Here is a 16,276-nt window from a genome sequence, read left to right on the forward strand (position 1 = left end):
GGCTCAAAGGAGAGAGCTCAGAGCAAGCCAGCCAAGCTGCCCAGCAGCCGGACAATGGGCACAGGGAGAGACTTAAATTAAGATCAACCTGCGGCCTGGTACGGAGGATGGGGCAGGCGGCTCAAAGGAGGGAGCTCAGAGCAAATCCAGCCGAGCTGCCCAGCAGCCGGACAACGGGCACAGGGAGAGACTTAAATTAAGGACAACCTGCAGCCTGGTGCGGAGGACGGGGCAGGCGGCTCAAAGGAGGGAGCTCAGAGCAAATCCAGCCGAGCTGCCCAGCAGCGGGACAAGGGGCACAGGGAGAGACTTCAATTAAGGACAACCTGTGGCCTGGTGCGGAGGACGGGGCAGGCGGCTCAAAGGAGGGAGCTCAGAGCAAATCCAGCCGAGGCCGAGACAGACTAAGAAACAGACGGAGATGAGAGTCAGAGACTAAAGGACAAAGAGAGTGGCGGGCGCAGACGGGCGCCCAGAGAATGCCAGGCCCTTGGGAAAGAGGGCCCCAACAGTGGATACAAACCCACCCTACTTCTAAGAGGAGAAAGCCTGATTCTTTCCTGGAGAAACAGGCCTTGTTAGCTGTGAGACTGAACCCCTGCCCTGTGGCTTACACAGGAGTGTCGTGGGGGACCGTGGGCATTATTGCGGCTTGCCCCCAGGGCCGCGGTGGTTTGTGCCCTAGAAGGCCCACAGGGGACCAGCAGGCCCAGCAGCCAGCCCCCACCGGGGAAGACTGTAGACTCTAGACTGTATGCTCGCTGTGGGCAGGGAATGTGCCTGTTTATTGTTACACCGTACTCTCCCAAGTGCTTAGTACAGTGCGCTGCACACAGTAAGCGCTCAATAAATACAACTGACTGGCTGACTGACCGGAAGAGGGGCAGTGCCCAGGGCTGACTCACTGGAGGGCTAGATGCCAGCTCTAGAGACCGGAGCGGTGGCAGAAATGACTGAGTCGGGAGCTCTGAAGTTGATCGCGTCCAGGTAGGAAACGGTTTTCAAGTTGTTGGATCAAGGATAATAATAATAATAATAATTTTGGTATTTGTTAAGTGCTATGTGCAAAGCGCTGGGGGGGATACAAGATGATCAGGTTGTCCCATGTGGGGCTCACAATCAATCCCTATTTTCCAGATGAGGTAACTGAGGCCCAGAGAAGTGAAGTGACTTGCCCAGAGTCACACAGCTGACAAGCGGCGGAGCAGGGATTTGAACCCATGACCTCTGACTCCCAAGCCCAGGCTCTTTCCACTGAGCCACGCTGCTTGTGTGTGTGTTGTGTGCGCGCGTGCGCGTTTGGATGAGTGTTCTAATGTGGGAACGTACAATCCTGAATTAGCCCCGCTGTCCAGGGCCAGTAAGAGTGGCAGCCCACTCCCCCCCAGTCCACCCTGCGCTCATCTCCTGTATATATGTTTGTACGTATTTATTACTCCATTTATTTATTTTCTTTGTACATATTTATTCTATTTATTTTATTTTGTTAATATGTTTGGTTTTGTTCTCTGTCTCCCCCTTCTAGACTGTGAGCCCGCTGTTGGGTAGGGACCGTCTCTATGCGTTGCCAACTTGGACTTCCCAAGTGCTTAGTACAGTGCTCTGCACACAGTAAACGCTCAATAAATACGACTGAATGAATGAATCTCCGGCCCCATTTGTCCCTGGCCGAGCAGGCCCCTGGGACCAAGGGGGGCGGCTCAGTTTGGGTTTGACCAGCTGTCTTGGACAAATGACACAGACTTAAGTAGTAGCATTACCACTGGTAGTAATGGTACTTGTTCAACACCCACTGGGGGACCCACACTGGACTAGACACTTGAGAAAGTACAGTGCTCTGCACACAGTAAGCGCTCAATACGATTGAATGAATGAATGAATGAATGAATGAACAGAAGCACAAGGCATGTTCCCTGCCCACAGGGAGCTTAAACTTTAACGAGGGAGACCGACATAAAAAACATTTTCAAAATAGAGTAATTAAAATACTAATTTGGTGTACAATTAAATCTACCTTCACACCCACACCCACACCATAAAACTCTAGGAAGACTGGTAGCGATGAATGTGTCTTGAAGTCTGAGCCCCCGGGAGCCTGAAATTCTGCTTCTCTAGCCACAACGCCCTACTGAATTTGGTTTCCTTTTTGTGTATTTATCTGAACTGTCTTTTAATGTTTCATCATTCCTGACGTCTGTCTCCAGTCCCTCCTTCCCACTTATACTTTCATATCTTCTAGACTGTGAGCCCACGGTTGGGAAGGGACCGTCTCTCTATGTTGCCAACTTGTACTTCCCAAGTGCTTAGTACAGTGCTCTGCACACAGTAAGCGCTCAATAAATACAATTGAATGAATGAACCCCACAAAGGACAGGGACCGTGTCTAATTCTGGGTATTCTCTCAGGCTCTACCAGTTCTCAGCACACAGTTATAATAATAATGATGGCATTTGTTAAGCGCTTACTATGCGCAAAGCACTGTTCTAAGCGCTGGGGGGGATACAAGGTGGTCAGGTTGTCCCTTGTGGGGCTCACAGTCTTAATCCCCATTTTTACAGATGAGGGAACTGAGGCCCAGACAAGTTAAGTGACTTGCCCAAAGTCACACAGCTGATAATTGGCAGAGCCGGGATAATGATGGCATTTGTTAAGTGCTTGCTATGTGCAAAGCACTGTTCTAAGCACTGGGTGGGGGGGGATACAAGGTGATCAGGTTGTCCCTCATGGGGCTCACAGTCTTAATCCCCATTTTTACAGATGAGGGAACTGAGGCCCAGAGGAGTTTAGTGACTTGCCCAAAGTCACACAGCTGACAATTGGCAGAGCCGGGATAATAATGATGGCATTTGTTAAGCGCTTACTATGCGCAAAGCACTGTTCTAAGCGCTGGGGGGGGGATGCAAGGTGATCAGGTTGTCCCTCGTGGGGCTCACAGTCTTAATCCCCATTTTTACAGATGAGGTAACTGAGGCCCAGAGAAGTTAAGTGACTTGCCCAAAGTCACACAGCTGACAATTGGCAGAGCCGGGATTTGAACCCATGACCTCCGACTCCAAAGCCCGGGCTCTTTCCACTGAGCCAAGTGCCTCATAAACAATACTAAGACTACTTGCACTGCTACACAATCAATCAATGGTATTTATTAAGCACTTACTGTTTGCCAAGCACTGAACCCAGAGCTTGGAACAGTAGAATTTATAATGATGCTACTGATGCCTGTTTTGATGTCTGTCTCCCCCCTTTTAGACTGTGCGTCCACTGTGGGCAGGGATTGTCTCTATTTGTTGCTGAATTGTACTTCCCAAACGCTACCTCCTTCCCCTCCCCACAGCACCTGTATATATGTTTGTACAGATTTATTACACTTGTACATATTTACTATTCTATTTATTTCATTAATATATTTTGTTTTGCTGTCTGTCTCCCCCTTCTAGACTGTGAGCCCACTGTTGGGTAGGGACCATCTCTAGATGTTGCCAACTTGGACTTCCCAAGCACTTAGTCCAGTGCTCTGCACACAGCAAGCGCTCAATAAATACGATTGAATGAATGAATAAATGCTTGGCACACAGTAGGCGCTCAATAATTCCAATTGAATGAATGAATAGAATATAGAAGAGTTGGTACCATCCCTATATGTTGCCAACTTGTATTTCCCAAGCACTTAGTACAGTGCTCTGCACACAATAAGCGCTCAATGAATAAATGCTTGGCACACAGTAGGCGCTCAATAATTCCAACTGAATGAATAGAATATAGAAGAGTTGGTACCGTCCCTATATGTTGCCAACTTGTACTTCCCAAGCACTTAGTACAGTGCTCTGCACACAGTAAGCGCTCAATAAATACGATTGATTGATTGGTAGACATGTCCCCTGCCCACAAGGAGCTTACAGTCTAGAAGGGCAGACTGACATCAATATAAATAAATGATAGATATGTGCATCAGTGCTGCGGGGCTGAGGATGAAGTGTATACAGCCCCTATTTTCTTTGGAGAGATCCCAAACTAACTCAAGAGAGCGCTTTTCAGGAAAAACCATTTACTTTGATCAATCAATCAATCAATCGTATTTATTGAGCACTTACTGTGTGCAGAGCACTGGACTAAGCGCTTGGGAAGTCCAAGTTGGCAACATATAGATACAGTCCCTACCCAACAGTGGGCTCACAGTCTAGAAGGGGGAGACAGAGAACAAGACCAAACATACTAACAAAATAAAATAAAATAAAACTTTGATACTGAACGATCATTAGAGTTACCATTAACAAGGAGTCAGGAGACACAGCTTCGAGTCCCTGCTCGGTCACTGGCATTTACATGACTTTTCCTATGCCTCGGTTCCCTCATCCATAAAATGGGGATAAAATACTGTTCTCCCTCTCTCAGACTGAGCCCTGTTTGGAAGAGGAGCTGTGTCTGCTCTGATTAACTGTGTCTAGCCCTGTGCTTAGTACAGAGACAACACTTAATACATTCCACTAGTGTGGTAATCATTGAGCATTTAATAAGGAGTCCCACACAATGCAAGGAGCCCCCCACTGTCCACACTCCCACCCCCAGAGGACTAGGCAAAGCCCCATCTGATGAATAGTGAAATAATAATAAAAAAGAGTCTTTCTGGATGGGGTATTTTTCTTTTTTTTTTTTAAAGACAACAGTGAAACTATCTCCTCCCTTCAAGATATGAGTTTCCCCACCCCAAGGTCCTTTGGGAAGGTTGCGATTCTGTCAGATTTGAGTTTGAGCCCTGACCCAAGACCAATCCGATCTTCGGGTTTTCCACCAGCTTTCACCCACACTCTGGCCAAGTAGCTGAAAAAATTTCACGTCAACGGAATAAATGCCTTTCACGACATCCATAAGACACCCATGAGAAGCAGCGTGGCTTAGTGGAAAGAGGCCGGGCTTTGGAGTCACAGGTCATGGGTTCAAATCCTGGCTCCGCCAATTGTCAGCTGTGTGACTTTGGGCAAGTCACTTCGCTTTTCTGGGCTTCAGTTCCCTCATCTGGAAAATGGGGATTAAGACTGTGAGGCCCCCTGTGGGACAACCTGATCACCTTGTAGCCTCCCCAGCGTTTAGAACAGTGCTTTGCACACAGTAAGTGCTTAATAAATGCAATCATTATTATTTATTATTATTATCCATAAGAAAAGACGACAGTTTCTTCGGAGACCTGGGCGAGGCAGACCTTCTAGCCAACCCTTCTTCTGCCCATTGTGGAAGCCACATCCATCTACACATCCTTCCCTTCTATCAGTCATATTAATTGAGCTCTCACCTTGTGCAGAGCACTGTACTAAGTGATTGGGGGAGTACAACAGAACGGAGTTGGTTAGACACGTTCCGTGCCCACGAGGAGCTTACGGTGGCCAGGACTCTCTTTGGCCGGGATCGGGGTCAGCAGCAGAGGCCGGGGGCTCTCTGCCCGGTACGCTGGTCCTCTGGTGACCCTGATGGCTCCCTCGGGCAGGGGGAAACTGATCACCGTCCCCACGCCTGTAGTCCCCAGGGGCTGAAGTGGCCCCAACCATTACCAGACGTGGGGAAAGTAGGGGGAGGAAGCGAGGTGGAACGGACACAATGGACTAAGGTGGAAATGCCTTCTCACCTTCCTAAACTGTGTCATAATGGCGACATTATCAAAGCACCCAAATGAAAGCACCCGGGACGGAAGGGGTCTCGGAAACCTGTTGCGATTAAGGAATTCACCGTAGTGCAGTTTTTCAGAATACGCGAAGAACCATAAATCAGCCCGTTCCCATCTCGGGAGACAGCATTCTTCAGCGTCCATGAATCTGACGCTGGCTACTCTCTGCTGAAGATCTATTGGGCCTCCGCCGGGACTCTGTATCTCTTAATTGAAATGGTGTGCCGGGGGAGAATTATTGCTCTGGGTTCTCTACATCGCTTACTCCTTCTCCTTCGGGATTGCAAATCAAACGGGAGCGAGACAAGAGGAGGGGAATGAAAGGCAACTAATTCAGAGGACATATCTTGGTTGCTAGTCTGGTCTGTATTATGCCCGGACGTGAACAAAAATTCTATTGCCCCGACCTTAAAGAAGCTCAATTTGACCAGCCCAACGGTTAGCAAAACAGTGTCTAGTCTGGTGGCCTTGTCCCTCTGAGAATGAGGTATTACAGCACGTTTGATAAAATCCAGGCTGCCAATCCGTACACAATGGGATGGCTCTCTGCCCTGGAAAAATGTAGTTCCAGCACCCTTAATATTCTGACTTTCCTTTTATCCCAACCTCGACACTCCCGGGAGCTTAATGGTTCTTAGTCAGCTTGGTGGCTCCAATATCCCCCTTCTTCCTGATGCCCGACAGATGTCTTCCGGCTCACAGTGCCCCATCAATGTAAGCCACTCTGATTTATAACCTTCAACCTACAGGAAGGGGGCGGGGCGGGGGGGGGGGGCGTTCAGGGGCCGTAGGGGCCGGGCTAGACTCGGCTTTTCAAATTAACCTGGAAAAGAAAGCGGTCGGGTAACTGAATCTCGTTTTCCGAGATTTGGTTACACGAGCGTGAGAATAAGAGAACGCTTTTGCGTGGAGCGGGGTCCTCCGGCTTACTCTGGGAAAGGATCGAATCAAGACTATCTAAATCATTCAATAAAACCGGGTACATAAAACATCTAATAAATTGTAACGGCAAGAACTTCTACAGAGAGGCTGTAATTCCAGCTTGGCTCTGGTTGCCAAGGGTAGGGGCTTGAGGGGGTGGGGGGGGGTGACTTTCTTTTTGCTGACTTGACTGGCCAGTTGTTTGGGAGTGTCCCGTTTCACTGGAATGCTTCGACACAGCTTTGGCCCAACTCTCAAGGGAGAAATCATTTGGTTATGCTGCAATTTGCCTTTATGGTATTGGGTGATAGCTGATTAATCCCTGAAGTCTCTGGTCTCTTAAATCCAAGATTAAATCCCAAAGTCACATGATACTGAATCAGTGGTCCTGCTCTTATATATATATATATATATATATAATATATATATATATATTCATTAAATCATATTTGAGTGCTTACATATATGTACATATATTTCAAAATTCCAGTGATGCATAGTGAAATTACAAATTTAGTATTCAATCGTATTTTTTGAGCGCTTACTGTGTGCAGAGCACTGTACTAAGCGCTTGGGAAGTACCATATTAGAGACTGAAGACTGGGATTCCTATCTCGCCAGTGATGGGAATGAAACTTGCTCATTCATTTGAGCCTCCTGTAAGTAAAATAAGGAGTTCTGTTTGTGAGATAAGAGCTTTACTAATCCACTCCGTAAGAAACAGGGCTTTATGTTCTAGTTTCACTATCCCCCACACGAAAGAGAGGACCGCAGAGAACGTTGGACAAGCCAAAGTTGGTAACTAATCTCGCTGATCAGAGGAAGATAAGGATTGTTTTTAAGCATTCCAGCTAATTTCTATTATTAGTAGTAGTGGTAGCAGTAGTAATAATAATAGAACAATAACAGCATTTATAGTGGGGTATTTACAGAAGCGGTTGGTGAATCAGAACTATTTTTTACCAGCAGCAAAGGAGACAATTTCCTGTTTTGCTCTTTCCATCTTGATCTGACTCTCTTCTGCTCTGGAGATCCAGGGGCCCTGCTTCCCCAGTGCCCAAGCTGGAATCCCTGGCCAAGTTTCTGTTAGCCGGGAAGCTGTCTGACTCGCTCCAGGCCGCTGTTAGTGGCATGCGTAGCACCAAATTTTAAGGCAGTAGGGGATTTTTTAAGACCTAGGGGTAACCTCCAGGATTGAGAGGCTTTTTCAACCACTCCTAGCAGACTGACTCTTCCAAATCCAGCCTTAACTTGAACCAGGGCTTAACCAAAGGAAATCAGTGCGTGGGGAACGGAGGAACAAGGGAATTTGGATCCTCGCGTTGGGAGCCGGCTCTGCCTTATAAAGCCTTATTACTCTATTTTATTTGTACCTATTTACTATTCTATTTATTTTAATGATGTGCATCTAGGTTTGTTTCTATTTATTCTGATGATTTGACACCTGTCCTCATGCTCTGTTTTGTTGTCTGTCTCCCCCTTCTAGACTGTGAGCCCGTTGTTGGGTAGGGACCGTCTCTATACGTTGCCAACTTGTACTTCCCAAGCGCTTAGTCCACTGCTCTGCACACAGTTAAGTGCTCAATGAATACGACAGAATGAATAAAGCATCCATTTCAGATGGAGGTGTTCTTTTGAGGGGAGGGAAAGTCCCAGACCAAATGTCAACTCGTCAGCTCCTCCTGCCTGATCTCTAAACCCTCTCCAATTCCAGGGAGTCAAAACAGTCAGTGGGGAAGAGACTTGGGCCCCCAACTGTGATATGATGGGAAAATGTGTTATGGATATTCTAGTACTGTATGAGAGAATCAGCTTTGTCGTTCCACATAAACTGACCGCGTTGGGTTAATAAGCTGGGACAGTGCTGGATTTCTGAACCCCGTCCCAAGTAATTTTAGAAAAACATACAAACGTCCTGGAATCGGTATAAGCTTCCTTGCACCGACTCTAAGCTGATCTTGCTCAATTGAAATACTTGGATTTCCACATCCAGGTTGCGGCATAGTCAGTGTTTGCTCTCCCAGCATTCTGGGACTTGTAGAACAGAGTCCTAAGTATCTGGGAGGTCTTTAACCCTAACTCTAACCCTCCAGTCTCCCTCCTCCTAGGTCACCACGAGAGAAAAAGGTGTCCGGGCTAGACAGGCTTTTCTGGCTTGCCACAAAACTAATGGAGTCAGCTTAATTCTAGGAAGATGAACAATATATTGTATTTAATGTATTTACTGAGTGCCCACTGGTTTCTTGACACATACAGAATAAAGAAGCGACACATTCCCTGCCCTTAAGAAGCTTCCACTCTCTGAGAGGAGACAAAATGGACCGGATGCTGGTCTTCAGAGAACATCATCAAACCCTCTGTGGATTTGAGGATGAATATTTTCAATGGGCTCCAAATTATTGCAAGCTCCTCGAGGGCAGGATTGTGGTTTTTTTTCTTAAAAGGACTCTGCCAACAACCTAGAAGCAGCATGGCTCAGTGGAAAGAGCCAGGGCTTGGGAGTCAGAGGTCATGGGTTCTAATCCTGGCTCAGCCACTTGTTGGCTGTGGGACTTTGGGCAAGTCACTTCACTTCTCTGGGCCTCAGTTACCTCATCTGTAAAATGGGGATGAAGATTGTGAGCCCCACGTGGGACAACCTGATCACCTTGTATCCCCCCAGCACTTAGAACAGTGCTTTGCAGAAAGTAAGCGCTTAACAAATGCCATTATTATTATTATTAGAACAGTGCTCTGCACGCAGTAGACACTCAATAAAAGCTGAGGAATCAAGGTTCCTATAATAGTATTTATTGAGTACAGCAGACTGCTGTTCTCAGCGCTTGGAAGAGTGTGAGAGTTAGTATAAATGCTCTCTGTCCTCAAAGGGCTTACAAACCTGGCTTACGGTCTTCAATTTATAATCTTCATTGAAGATTCAATGAATCTTCATTTCCCTCGTGGATGAATGAAATGATAGTGTTGTGTAACCTGTGAACTTAAGGCTATATTCTAGTTCAAAAAACTGTACTTGTGTCCTTTCCTAAATATTTTTTAAAAGTCTATCTTTTCTCCCATAACATTTCTCAGGAAGAGTCAGTACAAAAAGGAAAAGTCTGTCTCCCCCTTCTAGACTGTGAGCCCTTTGTTGGGCAGGGACCGTCTCTATATGTTGCCAACTTGTACTTCCCAAGCGCTTAGTCCAGTGCTCTGCACACAGTAAGCGCTCAATAAATATGATTGAATGAATGAATGAATGAAAAAAAAGTCATCCTTAGACACTAAGTGATTCCATTTTCATCTGACGGAGGATTATCACTGACAACTCCGTGGTTGGGAATGCACAACAATTGTCATGTTCTGATTAATGGACTAAGACAGATTGTTGATTTTTCTGCAACTCAGTAGTTTAGCCCAGAGCCTGTGTTTATGGCATGTTCAGTCACAACTCTAAAGAGCCTTGTGGCTTTTTGCTGGGTTGTAGGATGAAAGCTGATGCCAGTATTTAGGACGGAGCCAGTTAGGCCTGCCGTGCTGCCTGGCTGCCCATGCGAACAGCAGGCCAAGCGTTACATGTAGTAACTTCAGATCTATAACGCGAACATGCTGCCGCTGGGGAGGGGCTCCCCCGGCCATAGGCGTGTTTTTCCACCCGCTGTCTGGTGTTTCCCGAGGGCAGGGACGGGCCCACTTTAGGAAGGTGGCGGGCACCTGCCTGCATCAGCAGGTACCACCTGGCAGTTCCTGCTCTTGAGGATCGCCACCCTTACCTCGACGCCCACTCTGCCCTCTCGGTGTGACTGAGATGACTACCGTTTGGACAAGAATTGGAGCGGGAGAATGGTAGCGATTCAATCAATTGGTGGTATTTTCATTCATTCATTCATTCAATCGTATTTGTTGAGCGCTTACTGTGCGCAGAGCACTGTACTAAGCGCTTGGGAAGTACAAGTTGGGAACATATAGAGACGGTCCCTACCCAGCAGTGATCTCACAGTCTAGAAGGGGGAGACAGAGAACAAAACATATAAACAAAATAAAATAAATAGAATAGATATGTACAAGTAAAATAAATAGAGTAATAAATATGTACAAACATATACACATATATACAGGTGCTGTGGGGAGGGGAAGGAAGGAAGGAAGGAGGTAAGGCAGGGGGATGGGACTGAGCGACCAAGTAATAAGCATTGTACTATGCACTTTGGAGAGTTCAGTAGTAGCAAAATACACATCTCTGCCTTCAGGAAGCTTACAATCAAATGAGGGAGACAAATACTAGGAGATAAAATGGTGGGGTAGGGCGGGAGCAAAGTGGTAGCAGAAAGAACATGGCCCTGGGAAGCAGGAGAACCACATTTTAGACCCAACGCCACCACTTGCTCTGTGCTTCAGTATCCCTGTCTGCAAAATGGAGATTAAATGCCTGTCCCTCTTAGACCGTGAGTCTCATGTGAGACAGGAACTGTGTCTGAATGAGAAGCAGTGTGGCTCAGTGCCTGAAAGTCAGAAGGACCTGGATTCCAATCCCGGCTCTGCTACTTGTCTGCTGTGTAACCTTGGGCAAGTCACTACTCTGGGCCTCAGTTACCTCATCTGTAAAATGGAGATTAATACAGTGAGCCCCTTGTGGGACATGGACTGTGTCCCAACTGAACAGCTTGTGTCTACCGCAGTAGTTATTACAGCGTCTGGCACCTAGTAAGTGCTCAACAAATACCATTAAAAAAATAAATACAAAAAAACCTGATTAGTATCTACACCATTGTTCAGCACAGAGTAAGTGCTTAATAAATACCTTCCTCATTAAATAGGGGAAGCAGGAGGAAGAACAAGGAAATAACTGTCTTCTAGACTGTGAGCCCGCTGTTGGGTAGGGATCGTCTCTATATGTTGCCAACTTGGACTTCCCAAGTGCTTAGTACAGTGCTCTGCACACAGTAAGTGCTCAATAAATATGATTGAATGAATGAATGAGGAAGAAATCAGTTGCATTTACCGAGCACTTAACTTGGTGCAGAGCTCTGTACTGAGCACATGGGAAAGTACGCTACAATTGGTGGTGGTGGGAGGGAGGGAGACGGCAGAGGCTGTCGTGCTCACGGATGACATAGGCAACGTGGTGATATCGAGGTTCCTTGGAGCTGGGACTAGTGGTGAGGTCTCCTGGGGAAAGGGGTGTCTCCACAGCCTACCCACTGTGGGCATTCATCTGGGGCGTCCCCCTGAAAAAATTATCGTAGAAAAAACACAACTGCCGCAATTCTGGAGCTGAGGAGCAGCTGGGGGTCCAGGTCCTTTTAGACTGTGAGCCCACTGCTGGGTAGGGACTGTCTCTATATGTTGCCGACTTGTACTTCCCAAGCGCTTAGTACGGTGCTCTGCACACAGTAAGCGCTCAATAAATACGATTGATGATGATGATGATGATGACACCTATATCGCAGAGAATGCTTGAGGCATTTCAAGGCTCCTACCTCCTCTCCAAGAGAAATACCGTTAGGCGAGCGGGAAGGATCCCGTGGTTTATGTGGGCCATTTTTACAGATTCTTTGAAATCCTGCAGTCAGTCTTCCTCCAAAGGCTCGTGGCAACCAAGACTCGCTCTCTGAGTCTTCCTTATTGCACGGGAGCGCTTTTTTCGGCAGGCTTTCACAAGTGCCTTCTCGGGTTCCTCCGTTTGGAGATTGTGAGTGAGTTGCTTATGATTCTGGGCCAACCCTGAGCAGCATAATCAGTTGCAAATGTTATGGGGTGGGTGATGGATGGAGTCAGTAACTTTATCACTTTTCTCCTGTTTTCTGCCAAGAGCAAGTGAAGGAATGGCTAGGGGTGGCGACTTTTTTTTAAAACATAAAACTTGGCGAAATTTTTAAATGAGGTGCTCACTCACCGATTCGCCTGTTTGAGAATGAGGACGGGTAGTGTGACGGCTGATCTGGGTCTCCATCTCCCCTAACGGCTCAGGATCCAAGGGTTTGGACAGGAGCCAGCTTTGCTGATCCCAAATGGACCACGGGCGGGTATATTTGAGGGTCTTTTGTCTCCAAGGGAAGATCTGTTCTCACTGTGAGGCCTCTGCCTCCCTGAGAAAAGGAAGCATCTGCTCCCTTATGGGACACTGGCCCCCAAAGACGTGGCCTAGTGGGAAACAACACAACCAGGTTGCGGAAGCTGGGTGCCAGAAGACCCGGGTTCTCATCCTGTCTCCACCACGTGCCTGCTGGGTGACTTGGGCAAATCACTCAATTTCTCTGTGCCTCATTTGGAAAATAATAATAATAATACTAATAATGGTGGTATTTGTTAAGTGCTTACCATGTACCAAGCACTGTTCTAAGCACTGGGGTAGATACAAGGTCATCAGGTTGTCCCACATGGAGCTCACAGTTTTCACCCCCCCCCCCCGCCATTTTACAGATGAGTGAACTGAGGCACAGAGAAGTGAAGTGACTCGCCCAAGGTCACACAGCAGACAAGTGGCGGAGCCGGGATTAGAACCCACGACCTCTGACTCCCAAGCCCGGGCTTTTTCCACTGAGCCATGCTGCTTCTCGTGGGATTAAGACTGTGAGTTGTGTGTGGGACAGGGACTGTGTCCAACCTGATTAGCTTGTATCTATCCCGGCGCTTAGAAAATCCCTGACACATAGCAAACGCTTAATAAATACCATTAAGGTATTTAAGGTAGGTCCCTTCAAGGCCCTACTGAGAGGTCACCTCCTCCAGCAGGCGTTCCCAGACTGAGTCCCCTCCTTCCTCTCCCCTTCCTCCTCTTCTCCATCCCTCCTGTATTACCTCCTTCCCTTCCCCACAGCACCTGTATATATGTATATATGTTTGCACGGATTTATTACTCTATTGATTTATTTTACTTGTACATATCTATTCTGTTTATTTTATTTTGTTAATATGTTTTGTTTTGTTGTCTGTCTCCCCCTTCTAGACTGTGAGCCCACTGTTGGGTAGGGACCGTCTCTATATGTTGCCAACTTGGACTTCCCAGGCGCTTAGTACAGTGCTCTGCACAAAGTAAGCGCTCAATAAATACGATTGATTGACTGATTGATTGATTCTCATGGGATTAAGACTGTGAGTTGTGTGTGGAACAGGGACTGTGTCCAACCTGGTTAGCTTGTATCTATCCCGGCGCTTAGAAAATCCCTGACACATAGCAAGCGCTTAATCAGTACCATTAAAAAATAAAGTAAAATAAGTACAACCGAACGAATGGATGTAGACCTGAACTCCAGCACCAATATGATCCTCCTGTAGTAAAAAACTGCCGTTCGTCCCTGTGTCCTGCTCATCGCTTCCAGGAGCACCTCAGAGAATAATAATAATAATAATGATGGCATTTGTTAAGCGCTTACTATGTGCAAAGCACTGTTCTAAGTGCTGGGGCGGTTACAAGGTGATCAGGATGTCCCACGGGGGACTCACAGTTTTAATCCCCATTTTACAGATGAGGGAACTGAGGCCCAGAGAAGTGAAGTGACTCGCCCAAAGTCACACAGCTGACGTTGGTGGAGCCGGGATTTGAGCTCCAAAGCCCGGACTCTTTCCACTGAGCCACGCCGCTTCTCTAGAGAAGCAGCATGGCTTAGTGGACAGAGCACACAGGCCGGGAGTCAGAAGGACCTGGGTCCTAATCCCGGCTCCACCGTGTCTGCTGTGTGACCTTGGGCAGGTCATTTAACGTCTCTGGGTCTCAGTTACCTCATCTGTAAAATGGGGATTAAGAGTGTGAGGCCCAGGTGGGGCAGGGACTGTGTCCACCCTGATTAACTTGTACCTACCCCAGCATCTAGAACAGTGGTTGGCATATAGTAAGCGCTTCACAAGCACCGTAGTAATTATTATTATTACCTCCCGCTTCCCTTGCCCAATTCGTGACTACCTGCCGGACTCTGTGAGGAACTTCAGGATTGGATTTTCACAGAAAATAAGGAGGGCTGCCCAGCAGATCCACCCAGCCGGCCGTGCGCCATCAGCGACGGCGTGAATGACGCCTCCTCCGGATGTCGGTCCGCTCCATCTCTCGGGGACCCGGTCCTCATTCATTCAATCGTATTCATTGAGCGCTTACTGCGTGCAGAGCACTGGACTAAGCGCTTGGGAAGTACCAGTTGGCAACATATAGAGACGGTCCCTCCCCAACAGCGGGCTCCTCTAGGCCCCCCGCTATCAGCTTGGGGCCTGAGCTCCCTCATCCACTCAGCTTTCAACACCAAATCCATCTTTCTTAGCGGCGCCTCAGACGCTACGACCACACTGACTCCGGGAGAGTTATGGAGTGCCACGCTGCTGTTCTGGAAACGATGAGCCGCGGCGAGGCAGGAGACAGGCCTCAGGCAAGCAGCCTTCCCTCTTCCCTCTTCTGCTTTGGGCCCAGAGGAATCGCGCGGGGGAGAGGCCAAAGCAACACGTCTCCTCGGTGGAAGGAGCAGTGAGAGACGGGTGTTGGCACGCGGGCCTCGATCCCGTGTGAAGTCGGCGGGCTGAAAGGGCCTGCAGGACTCATTTTACCCCTACCCCTTGGGCAAGTCATCAACTTCTCTGTGCCTCAGTTACCTCATCTATAAAATGGGGATTAAGACTGTGAGCCCCACGCGGGATAGGGACTGTGTCCAACCTGATTATTTTGAATTTACCCCTGTGCTTGGCACTTCGATCAATCAATCGTATTTATTGAGCACTTACTGTGTGCAGAGCACTGTACTAAGCGTACAAGTTGGCAACATATAGAGACAGTCCCTACCCAACAGTGGGCTCACAGTCTAAAAATAATACCATAATTACCCCTGCTCGAGGAGAGTTCATGGCTTCCCTTGAGAAGGGCGTCTTCTGGAATCTTAATCTGCAAATTCCAGTGGGGCAGGGACGGTATCTGACATGATTATATGGATACCTGTATGTATACCTGCATATATGTATATATGTTTGTATGGATTTATTACTCTATTTTATTTGTACATATTTATTCTATTTATTATATTAATACGTTTTGTTCTCTGTCTCCCCCTTCTAGACTGTGAGCCCACTGTTGGGTAGGGACCGTCTCTATATGTTGCCGACTGGTACTTCCCAAGCGCTTAGTACAGTGGTCTGCACACAGTAAGTGCTCAATAAATATGATTGAGTGAATGAATGAATGATTAGTTGTGTTTACCCTAGCACATAATAAGCGCTAAAATTGTGTGGCTTATTTATTTATTTATTTAACTTGTCCATATCTATTCTACTTATTTTATTTTGTTAATATGTTTTGTTTTGTTCTCTGTCTCCCCCTTCTAGACTGTGAGCCCGCTGTTGGGTAGGGACCGCCTCTAGATGTTGCCGACTGGTACTTCCCAAGCGCTTAGTACAGTGCTCTGCACACAGTAAGTGCTCAATAAATACGATTGAATGAATGAATGAATGATTACTTGTGTCTACCCTAGCACATAATAAGCGCTACAATTGTGTGGCCTAGTAGAAAGAGCATGATCCTGGGAGTCAAAGAACCTGGCTCCTAATTCATTCATTCGAGCGTATTTATTGAGCGCTTACTGTGTGCACAGCGCTGGACCAAGTGCTTGGAAAGTATAATTCAGCAACAGGTAGAGACAATCCCTACCCAACAACGAGCGCTGCCCCGGTCTACAGTGTGACCTTGGCCAGGTCACTTCACTTCTCTGGGCCTTGGTTACTTGATCTCTAAAATGGTGGTTAAGGACTGTG

At 47.3% G+C, this 16,276-nt stretch overlaps 1 protein-coding gene across 1 annotated transcript in view; it reads left to right on the forward strand.

Moving 5' to 3' along the window:
- Positions 1–940: 940 nt before the first annotated feature.
- Positions 941–16,276, forward strand: part of CLDN14 (claudin 14) — a 58,391-nt gene continuing 43,055 nt past the window's right edge. Inside the window, exon 1 of the mRNA XM_038766322.1 lies at positions 941–987. The gene's annotated coding sequence lies outside the window, so the exon portion shown is untranslated. The remainder of the gene's footprint in view (positions 988–16,276) is intronic.

This window comes from Tachyglossus aculeatus, chromosome 24 (genome assembly GCF_015852505.1).
Source record: "Tachyglossus aculeatus isolate mTacAcu1 chromosome 24, mTacAcu1.pri, whole genome shotgun sequence".
NCBI lineage: Eukaryota > Metazoa > Chordata > Mammalia > Monotremata > Tachyglossidae > Tachyglossus > Tachyglossus aculeatus.